The following is a 7,007-nucleotide window of genomic DNA, read 5'->3' on the forward strand; positions in this document are numbered from 1 at the left end:
CTCCTTCAGTGCTGCTGACTAAAGAAATGAATCAAAGTACAGCATTGTAATGATGTTATTATGGTCATTGATTTAGTGCATCATTGAGCAAGATGAAAGAATAGGAAAAATACATAAATAACATGTCTTAAAGGTAGTGGTTGCTTTGTGACGATGATGAAGGAGTAAATATACAGTATTACAACAGTAGTGTCCAAACCTGGACGGCATGTTTTTATTGACACACGTTTGTAGACATACAATTTGTACAATCTGAAAAATAGAGAAAAAAAGGCATGTAAAAAATGTTGAAATGTTAACAGTAATTCCAATTTTTTTATATTTAAGAAAAATTAAAATACATATAAAAATCTTAGTGACTCATGCATCATTCGATTGTCCCGCATGAAAATATTAATTTGCTTTGGTGTTTGTGTAATCATGACAAAACGATTATCCACAACGTTTAGACACAGAAAGCAGCAGCTGCTTGTAGTTCTTATTCTTATAAACATTATACAGTATTACACAGAATGCTTGTAGACAACAGGGATTTCTTTAACAGAGCATTAGCACCACCCTGTGGATGAACAGAAGTCCTGCACAACACACTTCATTGTGATAGGAAGATTAGCACTATATGTTGCTGAACTTTTGTACTGTATATTTCAGTATTTTTTGTATAAGGACCACCAAATTATGCAGGAAATGTATTGCATGATAATCAGTATTGATGTACACGTTTTTGACAGCGCTTATCAATGGATTCCATTGACCGCAATAAGTATTCAAGTCTACCGTATACAGTTTGCCAAAGGACAAAGGATAAAGTTCTTAGGTGACTTTCATAGATATTTAATCATTGGAAAGATAATTGAAGTTACAAGGTTATTAGAAAATAAGAGGTCCATTTTCACCAAATAAAAAGGCCCCCTTCAGACTGTTATCAGGTTGGCTGAAGGTTTCATAAATCCTCTTTCATCGGGATTAAAATTAACTTGGCACCAACTGACCAAGGGTATTGGTTTCCTTTCAAGGTTGTCGACTATTTGAGGCAGGATTTTTTTTCCACGAAGGTAAAGGCTACACAAAACTGTATGAAATACCAATGGAGTATTTCTTGCTTCCTTTCTTGCTCAATCCCTCCTGTATTCTTTTCATAACCTGAACCTGACATTGTTTTGCATCCATGTAATACAGTTTGAACCAGGATTCTAACTGCTCTCTTATCTTGTGAATTGAGGGTCTGTTGCCATAGCAGCAACCATCTGGCAGACCGTCTTTAAAGTAGGAGTAAAAGCATGTCTGCCAACAAATTGTGTGACGATTCAGAAAAGACGTTTAAGACCTGTTGCTTCCTTTTACTGAGTACAATTTAACATTCGTCCATTTGTCAATATTCACATATCAGCATTCATGTGTCATTTGGCAGCCTCGGTTGTAGAGCTTCCCAGCATGCATTGGAACACTTGTTTTGTAAAAAGCTTATAACATTATGTGTTTAGAGATATTTCCCATATAATAATCAAACCCTAATTCTCCTGACTGTGAGGCCATCATGCGGCCCAATCTTCAAAACATTCATTCATTTCTACCGCTTATCCTCACAAGGGTTGTGGGGGGTGCTGGAGCCTATCCCGGCTGTCTTCGGGCGAGAGGCGGGGTACACCCTGGACTAGTGGCCAGCCAATCACAGGGCACATATAGACAAACAACCATTCACACTCACATTCATACCTATGGACAATTTGGAGTCGCCAATTAACCTAGCATGTTTTTGGAATGTGGGAGGATGCCGGAGAACATGCAAACTCCACACAGAGATGGTCAAGGGTGGAATTGAACTCCAGTCTCCTAGCTGTGAAGCCTGCAGCCTAACCACTCGTCCGCCGTGCAGCTATCTTCAAAACATTGAATATTGTTTGTTGTTAATTTCAGGACCACATTTTGTGGCCTCCTGATTCACATAAACTTGCAACTTTGTACAAACAATTGCCACAAGGCATGCTGGGAAGCCAGAAGCTGTTAGACTTGTGTCCAGCCGATGTTGAGCAGAGATGACAAAAATGTGAAAGTGGGAAAAAAAAGTTTTAAGACAAAAGGTGCACTCCAACAGAGCGGGGAAAAAACATACAAAACATGAAAACAAAGTACAACCAAAAAAAAAAGAAAACGGCCAAAGCCACACAGAACTAAAAAAAAAAAAGAGCTGCAAGAATATGCCATGCAGCAACAAGTAACAAGTAATGTATCACCATAAACTAATTCGGAGATGGCGTCACCATTTATTGAGAATGTACAAGGTACCAAAAAAAGTATTGTTACACTCTTTATTTCTCTCTGGTTCTACCATATCTTACTTATTGTGTAGAAATATGGGGTAATAACTATAAAAGCAATCTTCACTGGCTAAATGTACTGCAAAAAAGGCCAGTAAGGATAATTCATAATGCCGCCTACAGAGAACATACTAACTCCTTATTTCTAAAATCACAAATACTTAAACTTGCTGATATAGTTCATCTTCAAACAGCTAAAATAATGCATAAGGCTAAAAATAACCAATTACCTAAAAATGCCATCCAATACAAGAGAGGAGAAATATGATCTCAGGGAAGAACTACATATGAAACACTTATATGCTAGGACTACGTTAAAAAGCCATAGCATTTCAGTATGTGGAATCAGACTATGGAATGGATTGAGTAAGGAAATCAAACAATGCACAACGATGAGCCAATTCAAGAAACAATACAAGCAGTTGATGTTTGCTAAATACAAGGATGAAGAGTCTTGAACCAGTCATGATGTGCTATATATATCACTATATTGACACTTACTATGGTACCCATTATGTCATTGGATGGTCATATCACCTCATACTTCGGTATGTGATGAAAAAATAATAATAATAATAATAAAAAAAAACTCCTGCTACTCCTTTTGGAAACTGATTATGTGATGCACTCAATTGTAACCTGATACATGTTCAAATGAAATAAAACCATTACCATATATTATTTTTTTCTATTCAAGTTATACAGTATATATATTTTGGAATCCTCATGTGACCATTCACCCAAACTGTACCTCCAGCAGGTCCCATGCAGGTAATTGGAGTATGAGACCCTCGTTTGTGTTTGAGGGATCAGCAACATAGGCTCCAGCATACCCCCAGCGACCCTCATAAGGACAAGCAGTATAAAAAATGGATGGATGGATGGATGGATGGATCAGCAACAAGCCCTCTATTCCTTCAGGCCCAATGCACGCTGCTGAATTGCTCTCTCTAGTGGCAGCACTGTATACGTTATTGAACAATATACACTACATGCAAAGGCACCACACAGACTCATAAATTCATAAAATCACATCAGCGGTGACACAATTTGTACAGTAAATATAGATGAAATAATTTATGTTGGCTACACACACTGACACATGTCAACATTGAGGTACTGTGTATATATATACATATATTTCCTATTTCACGATTTATGACAAATATGATTCACATACAAACAATGGCAACAAGACTTCCTTAACCAAGGTTATCGGATAAACGTGAAGGTGAGTGCTTAACTCATCATAGATTTTCTCCTTCATTATTAAACAACACACTATCCACCGGCTGCTCTCAAGTTTCCCTTTCACTTCACCAATGACTGTCTGATATTGAGGATGAATGAACTTTACTGACTACATAGCCCTTTAATGCAGTGAAGAATGCACAAATCTTGTAGAAGGATATTCCAATGACATTATAAGGAAAATACTATCCAATTACAGCAATGAATTCAATGCAATTTATCCTCAATGAGTTTTATTTTGACTACTATAAACTGGTTTTGTGAGAGACAGAACAAAAAGCCTAAAACAAACATGTAAATGTTATGTGTAGGATTATACATTCCCAAGTACATTTCCACTTGACATTTTCTTGTCATATAATAACCATGTTACTGTTTTTTAACACTCATGTCTGACATGTCTCATGTGCATTAAGTAGCAATGCAGCTAGCAAGCTATGAGCCTGACTTATTTATCAGCTATACTTTTGTCGTGATAAAAGCCGCTCGTCCCTACATGCAGAACACGTGCTTTTCAAAGGTAGGGCCTAACGATCTATGCGGGGCCCTATTTTGCACAAGGGGCCGCATTCTCTGCAAATGCGCAAAGGATAAGAGACTATGAGAATATAATGGTAGAATTCACCGACTCACCTAGTTGCACGTGTAATGGTACAGTTGCTGCCTTATACTAAATCCATTCATTCATTCATTCATTCATTTTCTACTGCTTTTCCTCATGAGGGTCGCGGGGGTGCTGGAGCCTATCCCAGCTGTCTTCGGGCAAGAGGCGGGGTACACCCCGGACTGGTGGACAGCCAATCACAGGGCACATACAGTATAGACAAACAACCATTCACACTCACATTCATACCTATGGATAATTTGGAGTCGCCAATTAACCTGCAAACATGCAAACTCCACAGAGAGATGGCCGAGAGTGGAATTGAACCCCTGTCTCCGAGCTGTGAGGTCTGCGCGCTAACCTCCTTATTCTAAATCAGGGGTCTCAAACTCAATTTACCTGGGGGCCACTGGAGCTAGAGTCTGGGCAAGGCTGAAAAAAAACCGCATTTATTAAAAACAGAAAAATATACAAACTTTTTCAATGCTTTGGTTCCGATTTTCTACAATAAAAGCTCTGATAAAACATTCCACTGTTCTCAAAGATCTTGATTTTTATTTTTCTGCCCAAAATAAGATATAAATAAACAAATCAAGAATAAAGAAAATCAATCAGTAATAAATAAATATAATAATAACAATAATAAAACGGCAAATAATAAAAACTTAAGAAACCACATATAGTTGGTGGGTAGACAAATTATTTTTTTCAGATTCAAATTAACAAAGCATTATTAGAGCCCTGTAGACATGACAAAACACGACTATAGTCACATTTATACTTTTTTTATTTACAACATATTGCGCAACTGCAGGGTCTTGAGACACATGCTAACTCGCAAACTAGAGAGCTAGCGACCTAAACGGTAGCCCTCAAGTTATTTCCTTTAAACTTAAATAGCCAAAAACTTACCACTTCCACACGGATAGGGAGGATAACTATTAACAGTTTAACTTTAACATGAACATTAATCAAACGTAATAATTTTTTCTGGGTACATGATACCATACAGCATCCATATCAAACTTGCGCGGGCCGCACTAACATTAAACTTTCATATCAAGGCGGGGGCCTCAAACTAGTGTCCTGCGGGCCACATTTGGCCCGCTGGCCCGTGTTTGAGACCCCTGTTCTAAATGATTATTCCTTATTACAGTGTGAATTAGATGGTTACTGGTTTTGCAGGGCTGTGTTGAGTTGGAAGAAAAACACAAAGAATGAATAAAAGGGTCCTGAGGAAGGATATAAATATTTAGCATCACACACTGGTATCTTCTGCTGTGTGAGCGGTCCAATAAAAATCAAGACAGCATCTGTTCTGAACTCCATCCAAAATACACAAGGCTCAGTAGACGCCATGCCGAATGACAGACACTGTTGTTTTGAGATTTTTGGTTTAGTTTCTATTCCACTTTTTGTGGTACATTTTCATTGGATTAGAATAAAGTGAATACAGAGTTCACTGACCTTGAGTGGGAACTTTTCAGGTTGGAATGTGTATATTTCTCTCCACCTCTCTACCGCTCTCTTTTACACACAAACATGAGGGTGGAAGGTCCCAAACAGTACCTGTGTTTGGAATAATCCTCCAGCGAGGCTGACATGGGCGTCTGCAGAAGGATCTAGCAAAGTGTTTGTTTCAGAAACAGTGTTTTGACGACACAACCCACAGCAAACCAGGCAGCCATGCAGGATATCTGCTTCACTGTTTTTTTCCTCCTAGTTGGACTCGATCAAAAGAGAACTACTATTTCATAGCGTTTGCAAAAATCAGTCCTCTGCATGTAGTTTAAATGGCAACAAACACTGTGGTATTCATTAAATGAAAATTCATTAATGAATTCGGGAATAAATTATATAAGACACAGGTGGTATTCATTCAATAATAATGCATTATTTCAGGAATAAACAATTCAATTATAATAAATGAATTTATGAATACATATCAGACACTGCTGGTATTTCATCGTAAAAAAGAATCAATTGTGATAAATAATGGCTGCGCGGTTAGTGGTTAGCGCGCAAGCCTCACAGCTAGGAGACCTGGGTTCGATTCCACCATCTGTGGGTTTTCTCCGGGTACTCCGGTTTACTCCCCCATTCCAAAAACATGCTAGGTTAATTGGCGACTCCAAATTGTCCATGGGTATGAATGTGAGTGTGAATGGTTGTTTGTCTATATGTGCCCTGTGATTGGCTGGCCAGCAGTCCAGGGTGTACCCCACCTCTTGCCCAAAGACCCCTGAGACCCTCGTGAGGATAAGCGGTAGAAAATGAATGAGTAATAAATAATATCAGATCCTGGTATTCATTAAATGATCGTTGGCATGCACTTACTTAATTTTTTTTAATTAATAAATTAATATTAAAATAAAATGAATTATTATTTAAAAATGGATAATTATTAAAATAATTAATATTAAAATTAATAAATTATATCACTGGTATTCATTAAATGGTAAGAAATGAATAAATGCAGGAATAAATGATATAAGACTCTCAGCATTCTTCTCCCGTGCATGTAAACACAATTACTAGTGATGTATATTGTTTGGGTTTCATGCTCTGACTATTTTACTGTTCATTTTTAGTTTACTTTTTGTTTTAAATTTAAAATGTTACCTGAGGTGTCATTTCTATAATTATGTTAATTAAGTGCATTAATATGAATATATTTCCTTGTCATAAATTGGCTTACATGAAGTTGTATTTTACATCAGACAGAGGATGTACGAGTATATTATCTCGTCACTTTAATCTAAATGCTCAGTTAGAGCAACAAAGTAATTTTCACAACGTACCCAAGAGCTGTTGTAAACCATTGTGACGAATGG

Source organism: Doryrhamphus excisus, chromosome 9, assembly GCF_030265055.1.
Source record: "Doryrhamphus excisus isolate RoL2022-K1 chromosome 9, RoL_Dexc_1.0, whole genome shotgun sequence".
Taxonomy (NCBI): Eukaryota; Metazoa; Chordata; class Actinopteri; order Syngnathiformes; family Syngnathidae; genus Doryrhamphus; species Doryrhamphus excisus.